This window comes from Plecotus auritus (genome assembly GCF_963455305.1).
Source record: "Plecotus auritus genome assembly, chromosome: 1".
Lineage (NCBI taxonomy): Eukaryota > Metazoa > Chordata > Mammalia > Chiroptera > Vespertilionidae > Plecotus > Plecotus auritus.
The window spans coordinates 196765670-196788083 of record NC_137770.1 but is presented as its reverse complement, the minus strand read 5'-3'; the positions used below and the strand labels follow the sequence as shown (position 1 = coordinate 196788083).

At 40.1% G+C, this 22414-nt stretch overlaps 1 protein-coding gene and 1 pseudogene across 3 annotated transcripts in view; one reads left to right on the top strand and one right to left on the bottom strand.

The window, feature by feature from the left end:
• Positions 1 to 22414, top strand: part of FRAS1 (Fraser extracellular matrix complex subunit 1) — a gene marked incomplete at its 5' end in the record, with an annotated part of 457295 nt that overhangs the window by 147879 nt on the left and 287002 nt on the right. The window lies entirely within an intron of this gene.
• On the bottom strand, positions 7775 to 19865 carry LOC308255728 (small nuclear ribonucleoprotein G-like; annotated as a pseudogene). Its single transcript has 2 exons — positions 19843 to 19865; positions 7775 to 7990 (listed from the first exon to the last, which is right to left on the bottom strand). The product of its transcript is annotated as a small nuclear ribonucleoprotein G-like (transcript).

Genomic DNA, 22414 nt, shown 5'->3' with positions numbered 1-22414 from the left:
CTAAGAAACTATATTTTATAGAATATTCACAGGGAAAAGGAACAGTCTTAGAAGGATCTGTGTTTAAAATATATCACACTATGCTACCCTAAAATTCACTTTTTGTTCATAGAAGGTGGTAAGATTTGAGTATATCTGGAAATAAGTTCACATATGCTATGATTTGCTTAACCTTTTCTGAATTGGAGAAGAGTAGACTATATATTTTTCCTAGTATAGTTCAGTTCATTATCTGAACATCTTAGCACCAAACCAGGGGTGATGGTTGCAGGAGTGACATCAGGAAATTATGTGGAGACTGAGAGCCAAATGCATATTGTTTGCCTTGTGTTTACTTGGTTGAAACCTGGGTTCTGACTTAAGTCTTGAATATTGTCTAAGGGCATATCTAAGAGAATTACTCTGTAGAATCCTTAGACCCACTATCATTCTGACCCTGCTCTTGAAATCATAGAGGGTTGGTTAGCTCCAGAATCAACCAAACTAGTCTTCCTAGAGTCTTTGCACAAATGATGCACCCTGGAAACCCAGAAGACCCCACTTGCCACCCTTGTCCTGCAGGAAGGGATGGGAGACCAACTGGCTTTTGGGATTGAAGAGATGTTAACATGTGGATTCCTTGCCTCAAAACATTCTGAACTCTGCATTCTTTCTGTGTGATTTTCCAAATATGAAATGTGACTTTCTTAGAAAACGATAATTAAAATGAATTTTTATCTTTTTAACTCACTCACAAAAATAGAATTGGTAAATTTAAAAAGACACATTTATTTCTTACAGAGGAAACACTGTGTATTCTAGGATTCACTTTCTCTAATATGGGTTTTCAGCTTCATATATAAGTTAGGAGGTGCTTGCAATTGCATTCGTTTGCTGATTTTTCTCTTGGTCATCTTGAAGATGATTTCATTTTCTCATTCTATACACTAAATGCTACTTAGTGTTCTTATTAGGGAAAAATAATTAATGTATCAGTGAATTGTGGCCCTATTTCTACAACTATTATCAGAGAATTACTTGTTTGCTTAGGAATGTTCTACCTCATTTAAAACCATTTTTGCCTGTTAGCAATTGAATTCTATTTGAGTTTTATGAGTATGTTTTATTTCACACATACCAAAGAGCCATTATTTTAGAAAATCAGAACTTAATACATTTTTTATTTGTTTAAAAGTTTTTTATCTGCTTATAATCCTAAATAATAAGAGCCTAATATGCTAAGTGTCTGGTTGTCTGGTCGGCCGTTCAACCAATCAAAGCATAACATGCTAATGATATGCTAAGGCCTCTCAACTGCTCGTTATGATGTGCACTGATCACCAGGGGGCAGGCAGTCGACCGGTTGACCAGTCACTATGACATGCACTGACCACCAGGGGGCAGACGCTCCAACCAGTAGGTTAGCTTACTGCTGGGGTCCGGCTGATTGGGACTAAGTGAGATGGGCCGGAAACACCCTGGAGCCCTCCCACAGTCCCTCTCCACTTGGCCAACCTCTTGCATCCCTCCCCGGCCCCAGTTGTGCACCAGTGGTGTCCCTCGGCCTGGCCTGTGCCCTTTCACAATCCAGGACTCCTCAGGGGATGTCGGAGAGCCGATTTCGGCCCGACAGCAGAATGACCAGTTGCTATGATATGCACTGACCACCTGGGGGCAGACGCTCAATGCAGGAGCTGCCCCCTGGTGGTCAATGCACTCCCACAGGGGGAGCACCGCTCAGCCAGAAGCTGGGCTCACGGCTGGAGAGCACAGCCGTGATGGTGGGAGCCTCTCCCGCCTCTGTGGCAGCACTAAAGATGTCCGACTGATGGCTTAGGCCCGCTCCCTCCTAAGCCATCAGTAGGACATCCCCCAAGGGCTCCCAGACTGTGAGAGGGTGCAGGCCGTGCTGAGGGACACCCCCCGCCCCCAAGTGCATGAATTTTGTGCACCGGGCCTCTACTATCTACACTAATAGAAGAGAAACATGCAAATTGACCGTCCTTCTGCTACACCCACCAGCCAATCAGAGTGAGTGTGCAAATTAACCCAACAAAGATGGTGATTAATTTGCATATGCAGACGCAGAGCGAAGACTGAAGACAGCGTAGCAGGAAGCCAAGCGCTGCAGAAGGGAGCGAAGCTGCGGAGAAGCAAGCGGGGCGGCGGAGACAGGAGCATTCTTGTAGGAATAAGCCCAAAGAAGCCCTATTCTTGCAGGAATCTTCCTGCAACGGGCCTTTAGTATTTCATAATTGCTTTTTCTTTTAGAACTAGTGACAACTGATCATGGATAAAGTTGATATCAGCCAATTTCTAGGACAAATCATATGTACAATTAAATAAAAACATATTTTAAAAGAGCTTTCAAAAGACCACCTGCCAGGTCAAATTGATAAAGCATCTCAATAACATGTTGGATTTAAAATATGTTTGTGTGAGGTCTCTGTTTCATCCTTGAGGAACAATAATGAACCTTGTTGAGAAGGTTGAGCTTTCTGCAGAGTTTATTTGAGATGTCAGGATAAGTAATTGCCTTGCTGCTGCAAATTTGGAGCTTAACATTTTGTTGGGCCTATTTTTGCTGCCACTCAATAGATAATAAATTTCATGAAGGGATCGTTCCATTGGCAGAAGTTAGTTCCTTTTGTTTTCTCTGAAGAAAATGAGTTGCTTCATTTTGTGATGGGCAGGTATCCAAACACTAATACTTTTCTTTTCAGTCTGGAATCAGGTAATGACGGCCCATCATTCTCACTGACAGCGGGGAGAACAGTCTTGCTCATCCCATATCTTCTAGTACAGCTCAAGGACAGACACAGTGGCTAGAATTTTATCAGCAGGCTCATGAGTCAAGGGACAGAAGTCTTATGGGCTGGAAAAGATGATTTACTCTTTGAAGACTCTGTTATCAACTCCAAATTGACCAGAAGGTGCTATTTTACTGTAGAACCCTGACTGCCTTCCCTCACTTACCCCTCTGGAATGATACAAACACAATCTATTTTGTTGATTCATTTCTCTCTCTCTCCCTTTCTCAATAGATCACATGTTGGCCAACAATAAACCCAGTCTATGGCTGGTAAGCTAGTTAGAATGGGTTTTACATTTTTAAATGGTTGAAAAAATGAGAAGAATATTTGCAACACACAAAAATGATGTCAATGACCATAAGTAAAATTTGATCGGAACACAGCCTGCTGATTCATTTGCATAATATATGGTTGTTTGTCTGCCATGTTGACAAAGTTGAATAGACAGTGAATGGCCCACAAAGTCAAGGTTAAGGCAAGTCGAGGCAGTTCTTAGGTTTTTTACTATGTGAGTAGCTAAAGCTCTGTTCTTAACTAGTGGTGATTTTCCTACATTATAGAAAAGATATTTTTTTCAGGAGCCAGAGAAAATTTTTGCACATTTCTCATATTTGGTATAATCTAGTTGTATTATGGGGAAAGTCAAAGCAACAATATAGTAGAGCCAGTTTAGACTGTAGACCATTTAATCTGAAGGTATGAGATGAGCACAACCACTGATTTAACCTACTCCCTCTTTTTCCAGCCATTGTTTTTAGGAGCTCATCTCAACTTGTTAGGTAAACTATTGAGATATTTCAGGAATACCGGCAGCATTTTTTCCTTTTACTTTTCTTTTTTTCTTTTTTTTTTTTTACAAGAAATAACACATTTACCATAAAAAATAATATGTGACCAGCTATCTCTTTTAATGGAAAAAGTGAGAATATAGAATTGATTATGAAGATTAAAAATAATAAATTTCTTTAGTGATTTCCATTAGTGTTTTAACATTTCTTTCCCTCTCTGTAATCCTTGTATATATGCAAAGTTAATGTGATGGTAAACAACTTTTGGGCTGATTAATTGATAGTTGAAATAAAATTACCTGAGGGTTTTTTGCATATGTATTAGAAACTTAAACATTTGCATATATTCTGTCTTCACTTCTACAGATCAGCTAAATAGAATGCTATTTACATTTACTGCATTTGGAAGAGTTGTCAGTCAGCTCTAACTAATCATTTTGGTATGCCTGGAAAGGACTCTGATGCCCAAAATACTGTTACCATTTTCTACAGATATACATTTATCCTTGCCAAACCTCATTTCATTCTTTGCATTGCATGGCTTACCATCTCCCCCCCCCCCCCCCCATGTATAGAATGGAGTCCTGGTTGAATGAACCACACAATGTGCATTGAGCAATGTAGTTCATGGACATAGGGTTCTATGGAGAGTTGTGAGACCCAGAGGGTGGCTGATCTGATTTGCAAATGAATGCTTCCTCCTGACTACACTTGACATTCAGCTTTAGGTCAAGGTCACAAAACCCCTTCAGTCCATATTAAATATCAATCACAGGGCCAAAAATGGGTAAAGGCTAAAATAGTATATTTTGGATGAAGCCCAGGAAACAAATTATAATGTATGCTCTGTCTTTAATGGAATCGTTCCCCCAAGGGTGCTTGGAAATCTCAGGCTCATCCTCAGCAGGGCCACACAGAACTCTCCCAGGCTGTTTGCAAGGGCTGCAATTAGCCTCCTGTAAGCTCTGGATGAATATAGGAGGCCAGGGCAATGCTGTGGAGCCTTGCCTGGGTTCAGTCTGCACTATTGCTGGGGCTGAAGCACTGGCTGAGTCTGCTCAGTTCTGGAAGAATCACTGCAGTTATCCAGCCAGAACTTGTGAGGACTCCAAGTACAACCTGTCAGAACCCCTCTGTGAGATTCACCTGGGAGCCTGACACTGGTCAGCAGATTCAAATGTTCATTTATTCAGTTACTCCACACCTCCCACTGATTGCTGTATGATTTCCTTGTTTCCTGTGTGCATTTCACCTCACTGACAAGACTGGGAGCTCCCCCAGAAACACACTGTTTTCTGTTTCTTTAACAGTCCCTCAATGTTTCTGCACTCAGTTCAGTAACTTCTCTGTAAATGTTGACTATGGAGAAGGGTGAGAGAAGTTAGACATTATCAAGCGAAGGTGTGCTTTTGCCTGTCTTCTGTGCAATGTTAGTAAGTCCCAGCCAGACCTTGAAGGGGGAACAATGATTTAATGGTGTTGCCATTAGTCAAACCAATAGTAGGTGGGACGGGTGTTGAGCTTAAATATCTCCTGTATACCATTTAACCCATACATCCCACCTGTGGGTTGTCTGTAGCCTGCCCTTTGTTGCAAAGGGTCCCCTAATTTTCTTTTCAGTCCCTTTCCTGTCATCATTGTTCTTGAAGGCATAGCTCTAGGAACCACATAAAGGCCTTTAAACTTCCCTTGAATTTTGTTGTATTCAGCCAATTGACTAGCACTGTCAGCTAATTGGAGTGGAAATGTAAAATGAAAGCTGTATTATTCAGCTGCCAAGTCTCTTCACTTGGCAGGGAGTGGGTGATGCTGGTAATTGTACCAGAAGTGTAATTGCCCTGGGTTCTGCCTCTGGATTTAACAGTAGACCCTGGGAGGATCTTCCTCCGAGACACCTGATACCTGCTTCTCTTCAGTGGCTTCCTGGCAAAAAGAGAGGCTTGAAACAAATCTAATCAAGCATTCTTGTGTTGTCAGTGTGTTCAACCACTGTGGATTTTGCTGACTGCGGGAGTGGGTTGCTTGGTCTAAGGACTTAGTCAATATGTCATCCCCATCAGAACTGGCAGCTAATTTCTTCTTGGTTTGGAATGGGGTGAAGATGCTAACCTCATATGCCAGTTGTGGCCTGTACCCGGCTGTTCTTGGGAACAGTAGCTGATGCAGAACAGAAGCTCCTTTTGTAAACTAGCAATGAATGAGGAAAGGTTTACATGTCTGGAAAGAGTTAAATAGCTTAACGGAAAAATAAGGAAAGTTATAGTTGATTAATTCTCCATTATAATTGATCATCTCAGTGTTTTTGGCCCAGCCAGTTTTCTTTTTTCCCACTTAAACTTACGAATTAAGTGAGAGTGGTAAGCAATATCTCACAGTAGATTATGTTGGCTCTAGCACGTGGAAACATATGGCACAGGTAACTTCTACTTCTCCCCACAACTTAACCCTGAACCCATGGCTTAACCTACTTAGAGCTCCAGAATCCTTCTCAGCACAGCATTTTAAATAGCTATTTCCATAGCTGGCATATATGATAAAACCTGTTTACTATTTCTGACTTAGAAATTTAGAAATATTTCCATTGTGAACTTGGGAAATGGAAACAGCAGCAGCTAAGTAATTATTAAACTCTTCTCATTTACCAAACAATTAAGAAAATTGTTTTGAGCAGTGTTGTCTGGTACAGTTTTGTTACTAAATCATTATTTTATTATGCCATGTGGCTTTATAGAAAGCTTTCTCAAACAGAGGAAGAACTGTTTTTGTTTTCCTAGAAGTTTGAGATCTTGAGTAAGATATTGAGAGTCAGATTGTCCAGACAGAGCTAGCTACCCTTGTTGGTTCCCGATTCCCTCCTTCCCAGAAATCCTTGCCAGCTGCAAGGAGGAGGGGTGTAGGTGGCAGCAGCAGCCCAAGTCAATCAGGTCTATCGATCAGTTATATTCAAACCTGTTGAGATCTGTTCTCTTTAGAACTATGGCTCTAGAAACCCATCAGTCCTGGCTTCAAATTCTGGCTTCACCAGTTATATGATAACTGATCAAATGATTTATTTAGGACTAGTTTCTTTTTCTGTAAAACACGAGTAATAATAACTCACTCATAGGATTTTGGTGAGAATTAAATGTCACATGTGTAATATAGGTATACACATATACATAGATGCACAGGTAGTATACATATATAATACATGTGCATGTAATATATGTATGTATGTAGTAGTTGCTCAGTAAATAGTAGTTACAAGTACTATATGTATAATGGGATTGGGGAAGTTGTGTGCAGTATCTCTACAGTATAATACTTTGAAAAGTAAACTTTTAATTTGTAACATTAGGAGTGGTTGTATTTTGATGAATGTGGTCATGAAATGTACACATGAGAAAAAATCCAGCAGATGATGAACTGCTTTATCAATTCTCCAAATTTATAAAGAGTTGTGTAACAATGATCCCTCTGGGAGACAGAGGTCATATAGAGGTTTGTCTGGAGTACAGAAGGGGACTGAAGACGGAGAACTGAAGGCCTTTGTTTTAACCTGTAAGTGTGGGCACCATGCTAAGGAATTAGAAATGTGTTCTCTAATTTATCCTCCTAATATTCCTCCAGGGTAGGTTTTATTATCTTTATTCTTTTTACCTAAAAGAATAATTAGGTAATTACCTTGCTTAAGGTTCTATAATATTAAGGCAAGGAAATAGATTCCAAGCAGAGTTCTTTGACTCCAAAATCTATATCTAGATTACGGACGATGTGATCTAATCTCTGTATTTTATGGAGGAGGAATCTAAGGCCCAGCAAGTGACTTGTTCAGTGGGCACAGCTTGGTAAAATCAGGTTCTAAGTCCCAGATTCCTTTTTCCTACTATGTTCTCTCTCTAATTATATTCTTTTTCTTTGTTCTCCAATTGCTTCACAAGTCTTGCTCTTCAACTATAATTACAATTCAAGGGCAAATGTAAGGGATTGGGTTGTATTCGTTATCTGGTTTGGGTTGTATTTCTCTGTATCTCCCACAATAATAGATCCTCAATCCTATTTTTCTTTTTTTGATCAATACAAAAGTTTATTAAACAAAAGTCCAATGTGAAAATGGACAGGACTCTATTTTTATATTGTAGTAAAACAGGTGCTGTGGGCAGGGGACATGTGGAAGCAGTTGATTTCTCTGGTAACTACAGCCATTCTTTATACTCATTCCAAGGCTTCTAACATGATGATACTATTTCCTCGTATTACCACCATTCCAATATTGTTCTGTTGCCCACCAGTTGCCATCTCCACACATTCATCTATCACAAGATTGATAAAGGGATCAAACCGCCGTAATATTCCTTGGACATGTCTGCCACCATTTAATTTAATAACTTCTTGTCCATAAATTTTTTTAACTCGGGAGGGTGAGCTTTGCTCAATGTGTCCAAGCGAGCTCAAAGATACTTCCAAACGGAATTCGTGGCCTCTCTCGATCCTCAATCCTTGATGAATTGAATTCTTATAAGAATTAGTCTCTGAATCCTATTTTGAATGCGGCAGAGGTATAAATACATACAAATATACAAATATATTTATTGGGTTTTATCTTTGAGAAATTAAGTTGGTACTTTATGATACTGGCTCTCGAATGTTATGGGGTCCACTCCCTATTTTTATGCAGTCTGACAATTTTTATCTTTTAACATTTTCATTCAGTAAATTAATGATATTTTAAGGTTTCTATTATCTTACTATTTGTATTCTGTCTTTCCTATATTACTTTTCCTCTCTCTTTTCTTCTTTTGGTTCAATCCAATAATTTTTATTTTCCCACCTATTAGCTTGTCAGTTACAAATGCTTTTAACATTTGTTTTGTGGTTAATCCTAGAAATTATAGCATGTATTAATTATTTTATTTACCTCCTCCCAACTAGTACTAGGACCTTAAAACACTTTATTTACTCCTCATTGTCTTACATGTTGTTGTTGTTATGAATTTTATATTTACACTAGAGGCCCTATGCACAAAATTCGTGCATGGGGGGGGGTTGTCCCTCAGCCCAGTCTGCACCCTCTCCAATCTGGGACCCCTCGAGGGATGTCCGACTGCCTGTTTAGGCCCGATCAGTCAGACATCCCTCTCACAATCCAGGACTGCTGGCTCCCAACTGCTCGCCCACTTGCCTTCCTGATTGCCCCTAACTGCTTCTGCCTGCCAGCCTGATCACCCCCTAACCACTCCCCTGCCAGCCTGATTGATGCCTAACTGCTCCCCTGCCAGCCTGTTTGCCCCTAACTGCCCTCCCCTGCAGGCCTGGTACCCCCCAACTGCTCTCCCCTGCAGGCCTGCCCCCCCCCCCCCCAACTGCCCTTCCCTGCAGACCCAGTCACCCCCAACTTCCCTCCTCTGCCGGCCGGGTCACCCCTAACTGCCCTCCCCAGCAGGCTTGATCACCCCCAACTGCCCTCCTTTGCAGGCCTGGTCCCTCCCAACTGCCCTCCCCTGCTGGCCATCTTGTGGTGGCCATCTTGTGTCCACATGGGGGCAGGATCTTTGACCACATGGGGGCAGCCATCTTGTGTGTTGGAGTGATGGTCAATCTGTATTACTCTTTTATTAGATAGGATAGAGGCCTGGTGCATGGGTGGGGGCCAGCTGGTTTGCCCTGAAGGGTGTCCTGGATTAAGGTGGGGTTTCCCTTGGGGTGTGGGGCAGCAGGGACGAGGGACCTGTGGTGGTTTGCAGGCCGGCCACATCCCCTGGCGACCCAAGCGGAGGCCCTGGTATCTGGGATTTATTTATCTTCTACAATTGAAACTTTGTAGCCTGGAGTGGAGCCAAGCCTTCTGCTCGCTCTGTGGTGGCAGCCATTTCTGTTGGGATTTATTTATCTTCTATAATTGAAACTTTGTAGCCTTAAGCGGAGGCCAAGGCAGGCCAGGGCTTCAGAAGCTTGGCTTCCTCCATCGCCGCAGGCAACCCTAGCCTCCTGCTCCCTCCAGCTCCGTGGCTGCCGCTATTTCTGTTGGGCTTTATTTATCTTCTATAATTGAAACTTTGTAGCATTGAGTGGAGGCCTGGGGCGGCAAGGGCAGGCGGAAAGCTTGGCTTCCTCCATTGCCAGGGAAACCCAAGCCTCCCTCTTGCTCTCTGTGGCTGTAGCCATCTTGGTTGGGTTTATTTGCATATTCGCTCCTGATTGGCTGGTGGGCATGGCTGGTGGGCATGGCTTGTGGGTGTAGCGGAGGCATGGTCAATTTGCATATCACTCTTTTATTAGATAGGATACATTTTAAATCCCACAATATGTTATTATTTTTGTGTCATACAGTTCTTTATTTAGATTTACCCACATATTTGTCCTTTCTATTACTTTAAATTTTTCCTACATTGTTTTGATTCCATCTAGATCCACTTTGTTTTTGCCTAAATAACTTACTCTATTATTATTATTATTATTATTATTATTATTTAGTTTGGGTCTGCAGGTGACAAATTCTCACAGGTCTTATTACTTTAAAACATCTTTATTTCACTTTCATTTTTGAAGGCTATCTTGCGGGGTATGGAATTCTAAGTTGGTGATTATTTTCATTTACCACTTTAAAGATTTGTTTTCTAACTGCTATAATTTGTGTGTGTGTGTGTGTGTATGTAGAACTTAGCTGTCAGGTTTAGTGCTTTTCTTCTTTGACGATAATTCCCTACCCATCTATGGCTTTTAAGATTTTTATTTATGCAAACAACTAAGTGTCCATTGATGGATGAGTGGATAAAGAAAAAAATGGTATATTATTAAGCTTTAAAAGAAAGAAGGGAATCCTGTAACAACATGAATCCACCTGGAAGGCATTATGCTAAGTGAAATAAGCCAGAAAGAGAAAGACCAAATATTGCAGAGTAGCACTTATGTGTGAAATCTAAACAACAACAACAAAAAATTAGTCAAACTCATAGAAACAGAGAATAGAAAAGTGGTTTCCAGGGGCTGTGGGGTGGGGAGAATAGCAGGATATTAGGGAAAAAATACTTTTCTCTTTGCTATTTATTTTTAGTAGTCTTACTCTGATGTGCTTAGGTATTTATATTTATTCTGCTTGATATTTATAGCACTTTTGAGTCTATGGCTTGATGTTTTCCTTCATTTTGGGAAATTTTTAGCTATTATTTCTTCAAAAATTTGTATCCACCATTTTCTGCTATTTCTCTGTGAGAACTCAGTTGCCCATATGTTAAACCTTGCAACACATTCCATGTGTTTTTCCATGCTCTTTTCTGTTTTTCATACTTTTTGTTCTTTGTTCTTCAGATCAGATATTTTCCATTGACCTATCTTCTTGTTTACTAATATTCTTTTGAGCTATCTAATATGCAGTTCAACAAAATTAATCTCATTTGTTTGTATTTTTCTGTTCCCGAATTTCAAATTAATTATGCTTGTAGCTACTTCTTACCTAATGAAATATTCGTAATTATTTTTAAATCTCCAATATATGTTTTTATTTTCTTCTTTTATCCACAAAGTTAGAAACAAAATAAAGTACAATCTTTCTTTGAGTTACAGGGTAGTTAAGTTCCCGAGTAATTTAGTGTACATTATTGCTGCTGAATAAATTCTTTGTGTTAATATGTAAAACAGAGTTAGGATATGTAGTCAATAATGATAAACAGATTTTTCACTGACATGAATGTTTGGTGGGACATTAAAGTCATGTGGAAATGGAACAATTTTTCTTTGTGAAGGAATGTGTTGCCTATTCATGACATCTGGAGTTTATGATCTCTGTTCATTAAATGTCAGTGGATAAACCCCAACATTCAGTCTTCAGAACGAATTTTCAAATACCTCTTGAGATGGAATAGCTCCTGTGTAGATGCTTGCTTTACATTAAATAGTGAGGCTGGGTCACCAGTAATGAATTCCTTGACCCAGGGCCTTGGCTGGGCCTGAAAACAGGCATTGTAGGATGTGACTTTACCTGGTTGTCATTTACAGGATGGCCGGTTTTACTAAGCCAACTGTCAAGAGGCTGGCTAGCATAAAACGTTAGGGACTGAGGACATGAAGCAGAGCTTCAGATGATATAACACAGCTCTGGCATCAGGCAGATGAGTCTGGCATTCAGTCAGAAATAGAGGGGCTCTTTTAGAGCAAACGTCTTGACTGAGACATAAGTCTAGAAAGGAAGATCTCAAACAGTGGGTACTGAAAATGGCTACTGCAGCCACAAGGCAGATATTATAGGGTAGCATGGAGAGTAAAGTGCTGTGGTCTGTATTTGACTTTTAGCAATTACATCACAAAATAGCTGGCAGTTATTTAAATTTAAGAATATCCATTCATCCATTTACCCATCTATTTATTCATCCATCCATCCATTCTATCAAAACACTACCAGTGCCTGTTATGTTTCATTCACTATGGGAATACAGCACCACTTATATGTAAAGAAATCGTTCTCACTCTTGGGAATAGAGAGAGACAGTAAACAACTAATTATAAAATGAATGATAATGATCCAGTGGAGAAGGAAAACAAGAAAATAAATACATTTAATATAAGAGATAATGGTATAGCTATAATTTAATTTTGTCTACAAGCATTTTGAATGTTTAATTTTTCTCTCTCCATTTGCCTTAGGAATATGAAATGAAGCCTGAGAGCTGAATTGTTAGAGGGGGAAAAAAGTTAATTACTAGTTTAAGCTCTATTAGTCTCCCCGGTATCTGGATTGCTTAAGTAGAAATATGAGGCAAACTGTTCAATCATTATAGAACTTTTTATATGGTTAATGTCTCTAGGAATTAATTTTGTCATTGAGGTGCTCTTTGCTGGGCTTTCACTATAGCAGGATTGTGTTAGGACAAATGGAAAAATTAGAAGGGCTACAGAGCTAAACCTGTGTTTCCATCGCTTCAGAATTTGGAACGTGAAGCACATTCACCAGATAATTAATTTTATTCTACGTTTTGAGGAGATTTACCCCCTTTCCCCCCGTATATCACTCTAGGAGTATAGCCCTCTATTTGGAATATCTTATAAACATTTAAGTGGTGGGAAAGTTAACTTCCCTGTATTGTGGTAGCTGGAGGGATTTTTCTAAATCTCTAAATGCTACAACTATTCTTATGTCACAGAAAATACCTTGCTCAACAGATTAAGATTGTGGCAAGTGACCAGACTCCTAGCTACCATTTATTGAGTGTTGCCTATGGGCCATCACTGTGCTAAATACATTAGTTTATTTCATCTCTACTGTCATCCTGTTGGGTCCTATCTTCTCCTTAGTTTATATACTGTATTAGGAAATGGAAACTCAGAAAAACAGAGATTTGTCCAAGTCCCCAAAGTTGGGAAGTAATTGAACTGATATTTGAACCCAAGTTTACCCACCCTACCATATTGGCATGGTTACTTGAGTTAGTGAGGTATATAACCTGTGTTCATAGACCAAGGCTGTGGTACAGAGGTGGATATGGTGGGAAAAACAATCTTCAGAATCCAATGGACACTGGTTCAAATACGGGTACCATCACTTTATAAGCTTTGGAAATATTACTTGACCTCTCTGAACCTTAGTTTCTCATCTGTAAAATGAGGGTGATAATCATATCTATCTTAACATATTATATGAAGAAACATAAGATATGTGAATGTCAAATAATATGGAACCCAGAGGGCCCTCTTTCTCCTTTTTCTTTTCTATGTAAAACAGAACTTGGAGGAGTAAGTCTGGCTTTGTGGAAGAAGGATGAGCTTTGGAAACATGAGGCAGGGAAATATTGACTTAGTCAAGGAGGCAGAGAAGGCCTCCTGAGGAAGTGATATTTCAGTTGAGACTCGGAGGATGTTTGGAAGTTAGATTGAGAGGGCGGGCCCAGCTGGCATGGCTCAGTGGTTGAGTGTTGACCTATGAACCAGGAGGTCATGGTTCGATTCCAGTCAGGGCACGGGTCTGGATCGCAGGCCCAATCCCCAATGTGGGGCGTGCAGGAGGCAGCCAGTCAATGAGTCTCTCTCATCATTGATGTTTCTATCTTTCTCTTTCTCTTCCTTCCTCTCTGAAATCAATCAAAATATATTAAAAAAAAAAAAAAAAAAGAGGGCGGGAGTGTGCTGTTGTAAGCACAGGGAACATGTTAGGCAGGTAAGTCACTCAACCTTATAGTTTCTTCCTCTGTAAATTTGGGAGCACTGCCCCAGTGTGTCTCACTCTGTGGTCTATTAAAGTGAGAAAGTGGAAGTAAGAATGATTTGAAATGGTAAGACTGCTATACAATATAAGGCACTCATTATATGGTAGTATAGGATAACAATATAGCACAGAAGAAAAAGGATGGGTTTGAATCCCAGATCTACTCATTGCTACTAGATGTGCTCTGGACAATTCACCTAGCCTTTTTCTTCAACCCTATTCTGTTATTTATAAAATAAGGCAGCGATGCCCTGTTCATAGGATGCTGTGAAGAGCAGTGAGATCGTAAGTATGTGGAGGACCAGAAGGACCTGCCCCTGGAGGTAACTTGTTCCCTTTCCTTTCCCTGACACCACCCATGCTTCCACACTATTCTAAGAAGACACATGTACAAGAACATGATGTTAACTTGCCATGCTATTCAGGGTCTCTTGTCAGCAACTGAACAAAGACATTTTCAGTTATATATAGCAGCTATCTTTTCATCTGTGATTCATGCTGTTCTTTCTGTAGCCAAATGATATTCTTATAGCTGATGTCTTCAGATTTATCATTTTAAGACAGCAGCAGGAGGAGATCAGGTACAAGCTAATCACTCCAGGATGCTGACATGGGAAACTACTTAGGTCCTTGGTTTGGAAAACAAGAAACTCCATAAGGGGGTGTTATGTGGAGCAAGCCTTTGAAATAGGTTTCAAACAGGAAGTGGTTTGCCTTTTTCGCTTTCATTTGACATTAAAACGTGTTTTCTCCTCCTGAAAGGAGAGAATGTAAACACCAGAACTCATATCTTTTCTTAACAATAAGTATCCTCTGCTCCTGTTTATTGGGTCTGGTTGAGGAGCTTTACACGAACTTTAAAATGAGACCAAATGAAAAAGGTATTGTTTATCTAAGCTGTCTGAGGAAGGGCACTTGGGGGAAGAATTGAACTCTTAAATAACCTTATGAAAGTTATTGATTCGTTTCTTTACGGTGCCTTTCCAAACAAGAACCATTATTTCCATGCCTGAACTGGAGCTGGGTCAAGGAACCCTTTTTTATGGATTATCTTTCCTGAATACCAGACTTGTCAGGAAAAATGAACCTCCAGAAATGATTACATGAGGCCAGTTAAATAGTATGGCCCTTTTATTGCTTTGAAGGACAAGTAGGGAGCACAGTTAATTTTTAAAAACCTCACTGAGTGCAAGAAAGTTTGGGAATAGCTTGGGTGTGGCTCAATGGCTTCCTGTTATATATTGGTAGGTGGTTTTAAATAACTCCATTCCCCCCATGCCTGCTGGACTCCAAAGCTCATTTCTACCTATGTTCTTGAACCTTATATTTACAAATTAACTTTAAGCAATCACATAAGTTTCATCTACTATGTGTGAGAACTGTTCTAGCCATTAGGGACATAATAGTGAATGCACATAACAAACAAAATTTCTGCTTTCCTAGAGAGAGACCATAAATAAGCAACTGTCTAGTATAATGTCAGGTGGTGAGTGCTAGGAAGAAAACAGTAAAGGATTTGATTGACAACAAAATAACATCTGAGGAGGTGGTATTTGAGCAGCCACTTGAATGCAGTGAAAGAATAAGCCATATTGATATTTGGGGGAAGAGCACTCCAAGCAGAGAGAATGGCACGTTCTAAGACCCTGAGCTGGGAACATACTAGTACTTGGTAGTTCTAGGAACAGCAATAAAACCAGTGTAGCTAATGGGCACTTAGGTTGTTTCCAAATCTTAGCTATGGTGAATTGTGCTGCTATGAACATAGGGGTGCATATATCCTTTCTGATTCGTGTTTCTAGTTTCTTGGGATATATTTCTAGAAGTGGGATCACTGGGTCAAATGGGAGTTCCATTTTTAGTTTTTTGAGGAAACTCCATACTCTTCTCCACAGTGGCTGCACCAGTCTGCATTCCCACCAGCAGTGCACGAGGGTTCCTTTTTCTCCGCATCCTCACCAGCACTTGTCCTTTGTTGATTTGTTGATAATAGCCCTTCTGACAGGTGTGAGATGATACCGCATTGTTGTTTTGATTTGCATCTCTCTGATGATTAGTGACTTTGAGCATGTTTTCATATGTCTCTTGGCCTTCCTTCTGTCTTCTTTCGAAAAGTGTCTATTTAGATCAGATGCCCATTTTTTGATTGGGTTGTTTATCTTCTTTTTGTTAAGCTGCATGAGTTCCCTGTAAATGTTGGAGATTAAACCCTTATCGTTGATATCATTGGCAAATATGTTCTCCCATGCAGTGGTCTTTCTTGTTGTTTTATTGATGGTCTCCTTTGCTGTGCAAAAGCTTTTTATTTTGATGTAGTCCCATTTGTTTATTTTCTCTTTGGTTTCCATTGCCCTAGGAGCAGTATCAGTGAAGAAATTGCTTCTGCATACGTATGAGATTTCGCTGCCTGTGGATTCCTCTAGTATTTTTATGGTTTCCTATCTTATGTTTAAGTCCTTTATGCATTTTGAGTTTATTTTTGTGTATGGTGTAAGTTTGTGGTCTAGTTTCATTTATTTGCATGTATCTGTCCAATTTTCCCAACACCATTTATTGAAGAGACTGTCTTGACTCCATTGTATGCTCATGCCTCCTTTGTCAAATATTAATTGAGCATAGTGATTTGGGTCGATTTCTGGGTTCTCTATTCTATTCCATTGGTCTATATGTCTGTTCTTGTGCCAGTACCAGGCAGTTTTGAAAAACTCTGGTACATCTACACAATGGAATACTACGCTGTGGTAAAAAAGAAGGAGTTCTTACCATTTGCAACAACATGGATGGAGATGGAGAGCATTATGCTAAGTGAAATAAACCAGGCAGAGAAAGATAAATATCACATGATATCACTCATTTGTGGAATATAATGAACAACATAAACTGATGAACAAAAATAGATCCAGAGACAGAGAAACATCAATCAGAACGTCAAACCTCAGGGAAGATAGGGGAGGGTGGAGGTAAGGGGGATAGATCAACCAAAGGACTTATATGCATGCATATAAGCCTAATAAATGGACACAGACAACAGAGGGGTGGGGTCATGAATGGGAGGTGGGGGGTAATGGGGGAATAAGGACACATATGTAATACCTTAATCAATAAAGAAATTTAAAAAACAACAACAAAACACCAGTGTAGCTAGAGCCTGGTAGAAAAGGCTGGGAAAGAGGGTAGGAAATGAGGTCAGAGAGAGAAATAAGTGGCCACTGGAACTTTTTAAGCAGTAGAGAAGGTGCCATGGGCTATGACAATCCTTTCCTGAGGCCATCTCTGCATTCTAAATCCCACCTTGGAGCCTGGCTTGCTCTACATACCAAGCTAGGCTCCCCAGAAGATGCTTGGGGAGACTTAGCATCCACTTCCTCCAAGGTGGTTCCAAACTTGTACCCTCAACACAGTCTCCCGCTGGGTCCTCCCACTTGACTCAAGGAATCTGGGTCTACTAAAGGCCTAACATAAGAAAAGAAGATTCAGTAATTCCTGATGTCAGAAGATCCATGAGAACTAAGGAAAAAAAAAACACTAAAAAACTAAAAAAAAAAAAAAAATAATAATAATAAGAGTGTTGTACTATCTTTCAAGATACTAGTACGCAGGCATCTGAGGCCCAAAGCTGCCCACAACCATCCCTACCCACCCACCTACCTAGGGAAGCCAGGGGTCCTGGTGGTCAAACTCCTCTTACCTGGGAGGTTCTCATCAGCTCTGCATCCCAACACGAAGTTACTTAGAGATGGCTTTGAGAATCTGAGATTTTTGTGAAAATACTTTATTTAAAGAAATAGGTTTTATAAGTACATATACCCATTATTACTAGTCTGGGAAATTTTAATATGCAAAAAAATCACATTAAGTTTTGTATTTTTGTTACTAGAAAATAGAAAATATGGATAAGAATAAAGGAAAAAAACAAAAAAATCACCTAGAATCCACGCCTAGGGATGACTACCCTTCACTTACTGGTTTTCATAATTCTATACTTTGTTTCTATGCATGTATTTTTTTAAAGAGAGGAATATTTTAATACTACTTTATAACTTGAAAGCACTGCTTTGGGGGGACTTTGTTCCTTCTTTCTCATTTTGGTCTAAGAACCAAGGGAATTTAAAATGAGATGAATTAATCAATAGTTGAAGTGGGATTAGTATACCATTTAGATGAAAGAAAATTTATGTGAACAGTTTATATACTGCTCTTACAGAATATTGTAAATAATTTCCCCCCAGAAATTGAGGACTGATGAGGGATGTAGTCCTTGTTTCTTTTTAGCACTAATTAAATATTTAGTAAATACTTAACCAAGTGAAATAAGTGCGTGTTTTTAATTGAAGCATCTTGTTATACCTTAAAAATAAATATTTCCTTTTGTGACAGCATGGATGAACCTGGAGATTATTATGCTAAGTGAAATAAGTCATTCAGAGAAAGACAAATACCATATGCTCTCACTTACATGTGGAGTCTAATGAATAAAATAAACCCATGAACAAAATAAAAAGAGAGGCATGGATGCATGGAACAGACAGCTTTCAGAGGGGAGGGGGATGGGGAGAGTGGATGAAAGAAGGTGAAGGGGTTAGCCAGAGAACATATATGCATAACCCATAAGCACAGACAGCAGTGTGGTGTTGTCCAGAGGGAAGGGGAGCCCAGGGCTGGATGGAGGTGGGCAAAGAAGGGCATCTATAATAGTGTCAACAATAAAAATTAAGTAAAAAAAATATTTAGGGATGGAGGCACTATATTATTTGCAAGAACATTTCATTAACATATTTAAGATATATAAAAATCTGTTTAAATAGGTCATATTTTGATTGCTTTGTAGTTTTGTCAAAATCTAATCCTTTAATTTATATTCTAGAGAAAAACGATTTTAAGACTATTTCTTTTGCAGAATGTGTTAGATTGGAAGATAGAATTGCAATAGTGACATGGAAAACCTGTAAACTTATTTTACAATGTTATTTCGTTGGTCTTTATGACTTTATCCAAAGTTTCAACTATTGAGGAACTCTCGTATCCCTACTGTCATAAAGCAATTTTATGGGACCATAGAAATTGATTCTTAAAGTTTTAGAGCTAAAAAAAATATGGCCATCTGTCCAGGTTTTACTTTATTTAAAATTAACCATAGTCCTGGCCAGTGTGACTCAGTTGATTGGGTATAGTCCCGTGCACCAAAAGGTTGCTGGTTCGATTCCCTGTCAGGGCACATGCCTGGATTGTGGGCTTGATCCCTGGTAGGGGGCATTCAGGAGGCAGCCAATCGATGTTTATTTCTCTCCCTCCCTTCCTTTCTCTCTAAAAATCAATAAAAAAATCTTTAAAAATAAAGTTAACCATAAATTATTTACTCTAGGAGGACATTATTGTAAGTACTTTTTTGACAAGTCCGATGCCTTAGATGAAGGAAATTTTTCTTCAAATATAGTTTGATTGAATGAAGTAATAACCTTCTACATTATGGGGATTTTGTAGTGACATCACTTAAACATGGTATTATTCACGTCTTGCATCCTAACTGGGGTATCTCAGTTCACATGGACAGATATTATCCTGAGGGTAAGCAAGTACTCAGGGTCATTCTTTAATGAATTCATCCAACACTCAGGAACTGTGTTAGGTGATGGGGACAAAGAGAAAGCGATCTCTTTCCTTGAAGGGTCATAGTCTGGTGGAAAGACAGATATGTAAACAAATTCAGGAAGGCTTCCTGGGCCCAGATAACTTTAACTTTGAATTAACATAGAGGAAAATTGTGGATCTGTGGACGAAAGTGGAAAATTATTCCATGTTTTTAGAACTCTACTGTGTAGAGTTCAGTAAGCCAAGTCCAGTGACTGGGAGCTGCGGAAAAGAGTCATGGGCTGTTTTGGAGTCTGGGGTCACTGAGGAAATAACTGAGGGGCAGAGAACTTGATGCCAGGTATGAGAATGCTGCATCTGGGGTGAATGTGCAGTACCTTAGAGCCATCCTGACAGGAAGGGAACACGTGGAGCTGGTGTAGCCCTCACCTTCTGCGTGAAATGAAGACATGGATTCATGGCCTCATCAGCTTAGCAGGACAGAGGCTCTTCCATTTACCCGAGTAGTCCTGCAAACGCCATCTGTGGATTCATGCCTCCTTTCAACTGCAGAGCCCTGGGTCATCTCAGTGTGAGGGTCCTAATTCAGTCATAATCTTGCTGTTTTACCTGAGTAGGCTGGAATAGGACGATGGGAAAGTCAAGGGACTTATGAGAATATTTTCCCCATGAGAAAAGGAAAATTTTTAAAGATATTTGCTAAATAGCTACGACATTGTACAAAGTATTTGGATTAAAAGTAAATTACATTTAGCTCTAGCCGGTTTGGCTCAGTGGATAGAGCATCGGCCTGTAGACTGAAGGATCCTGGGTTTGATTCTAGTCAAGGGCACATGCCCAGGTTGTGGGCTCAATCCCCAGTGGGCAGTGTGCAGGAGGCAGCCAATCAGTGATTCTCTCTTTTCATTGATGTTTCTAGCTCTCTCCCTCTCTGAAGTCAATAAAAATATATATATATTTTTAAAAGTAAATTACATTTAATGGGCACTTAGTAACTTCGGCACTGTTCAGACCTCTTTAAATACATCGTCTCATTTCATCCTTTCAATAACCCTGTGAGTTAAATACTTTGTCATTCCTACTTCACAGATGAAGAACCTGGGACACAGACACCTTAACTTGATAAGGGCCTCACCAGTAATAAATGGTGACACCAGGATTCAAGCGCAGGCAGCCCGAGTTCTTAGAGCCCAGGGAGCTTTGTGAACTGGGGTAAATTGCTCAATCTCTTAAATCTTCATCTGTAAAATGGGAATAGTCATAATAAGGATAGTGCCAGCTCCTAGGGTTATCATGCAGGTAAGTCCTTTGCACAGGTAGCATCCATGTGCACTTTCATCCCTCTCTACTGGGCCCAGCCCTCCGGCACGAGGGCAGAGCCTGGGAAAGCAAACCAGGCCCCCTCCTCCAGGACCACAAGTGCCTCCTTCCATCAGTGTTTCCTGCTCCGAGAGTCAGGCATTAGTCAGTGTAAGATAATGATCAATAAGTGGTAGCTGCTGCCTTTGTGAAGTTGTCATTTTATTTAGTCTGTATCCTGAAACTGATATCATTTTCCTGAAATCAGCAGGAAAGATACAGTATATTACATTGTGCTTGGGGATGGAATTTGTTTTTCCTCACCCACTTGCCATTGCTCTTTGGGTGAAGAGTCAACATAGTTGGCACACTATTGCCAATTTCAGAGGAATGAGCTATAACAATAAAGAGAAAGAGATTCAGAGGTTTTGCAAGTCAGGTTCCAGTACTCATTTGCTTCAATTCCTATTTTTTGTGAATTGGCTACTGGGAATGTAATCTCACTTCAGATGCACTTTATATTTCTTAAATGACTTTGTTTCTGAAGCATATTCCCTAAGAGGTTATGTATGCATTTAACATTTCTCAGCCCAAAAGGATGACTTCATTTTGCGTGGGAATGTTGTGCACATCCATGTAAATCAGTACATTGTTGGTATGTCAGATATGGTCCTGCGGAGAAACAGAACCAAGAAAAGACATGTGTATCTTGGCTTGTACAATAATTGTGGGGACTGGCAATTCCAAGCCTGTATGCTGGAAGAGTCTTGAGTCTGAAATTTTGAAATCTGTAGGGCAGGCTGGTAGTCTGGAAATTCCAGCAGAATTCCTGTGTTCCAGTTTTGAGGCCAAATTCCTTCCTCTCCAGGAGATCTCAGGTTTTGTTCAGTAAGCCTTCAACGGATTGGTTGAGGCTTACCCAGGTTATCAAGGGTAATCTCTTTTACTTAATCAACTGACTGTAAGTTAACTACATCTACAAAACATCTTCACTGCAACATCGAGGTTGGTGTTTGACCAAACAATAGGGCACCATATCCTAGCCAAGTTGACACATAACATTAACCATTGCATTTGATTTCAGCCTTAGTGTGAAAGTATCTGTTGCTAGCATCTGCCAGCTTCCCAGCTCATCCAGTTCAAGTTGAATGCTAGTGTTCTGATGACTCTGTCGGGAGCTTGGACACTGCTCTGACTCTGCCCCAAAGAATTCTATCAACACTTCATTTGCTTGACTAAGGAAAAAAGGATGAGAATCTTTAGAAAGAAGGAAAATGTCTTTACCAAGCAACTTATGAACTGTGCACCTTGATTTATAAAGAACCTACAGAGGCCATCCAAGGACCGTGCCTGCGTTGAGGACTTACATTCTGGTCTAGCAAGCTAACAGGAATGTAGATGAATGCAGGAAACAGTGAGGTCACAGAGAATCACTGAAGAGCCACACCTGAGTGTGTGCGTGTGTGTGTGTGTGTGTGTGTGTGTGTGTGTGTGTGTGAGAGAGATGTGCAGAGTTAAGAGATAGGAAATATTTATTCTTGAGGTTGAGGCTTAAAGAAGCATGCTGATTTGCAAACTGTCTCTGGGGAAGTGAAGGAGGAGTGGGGACAGATAAGGGAGGCTGGGGCTGTCCAATGGCTTGGCCGATTTAAGTGAGGGATGAAAGTCTCAGGACTGGGAGATAGGCCGATGCCCGGGAGAGAGGCGAGTGCCTGATCATGGCGTCTGTACTTTATCCCACCAGAGGTAAAGATGAGAGATCATAGTTTTAA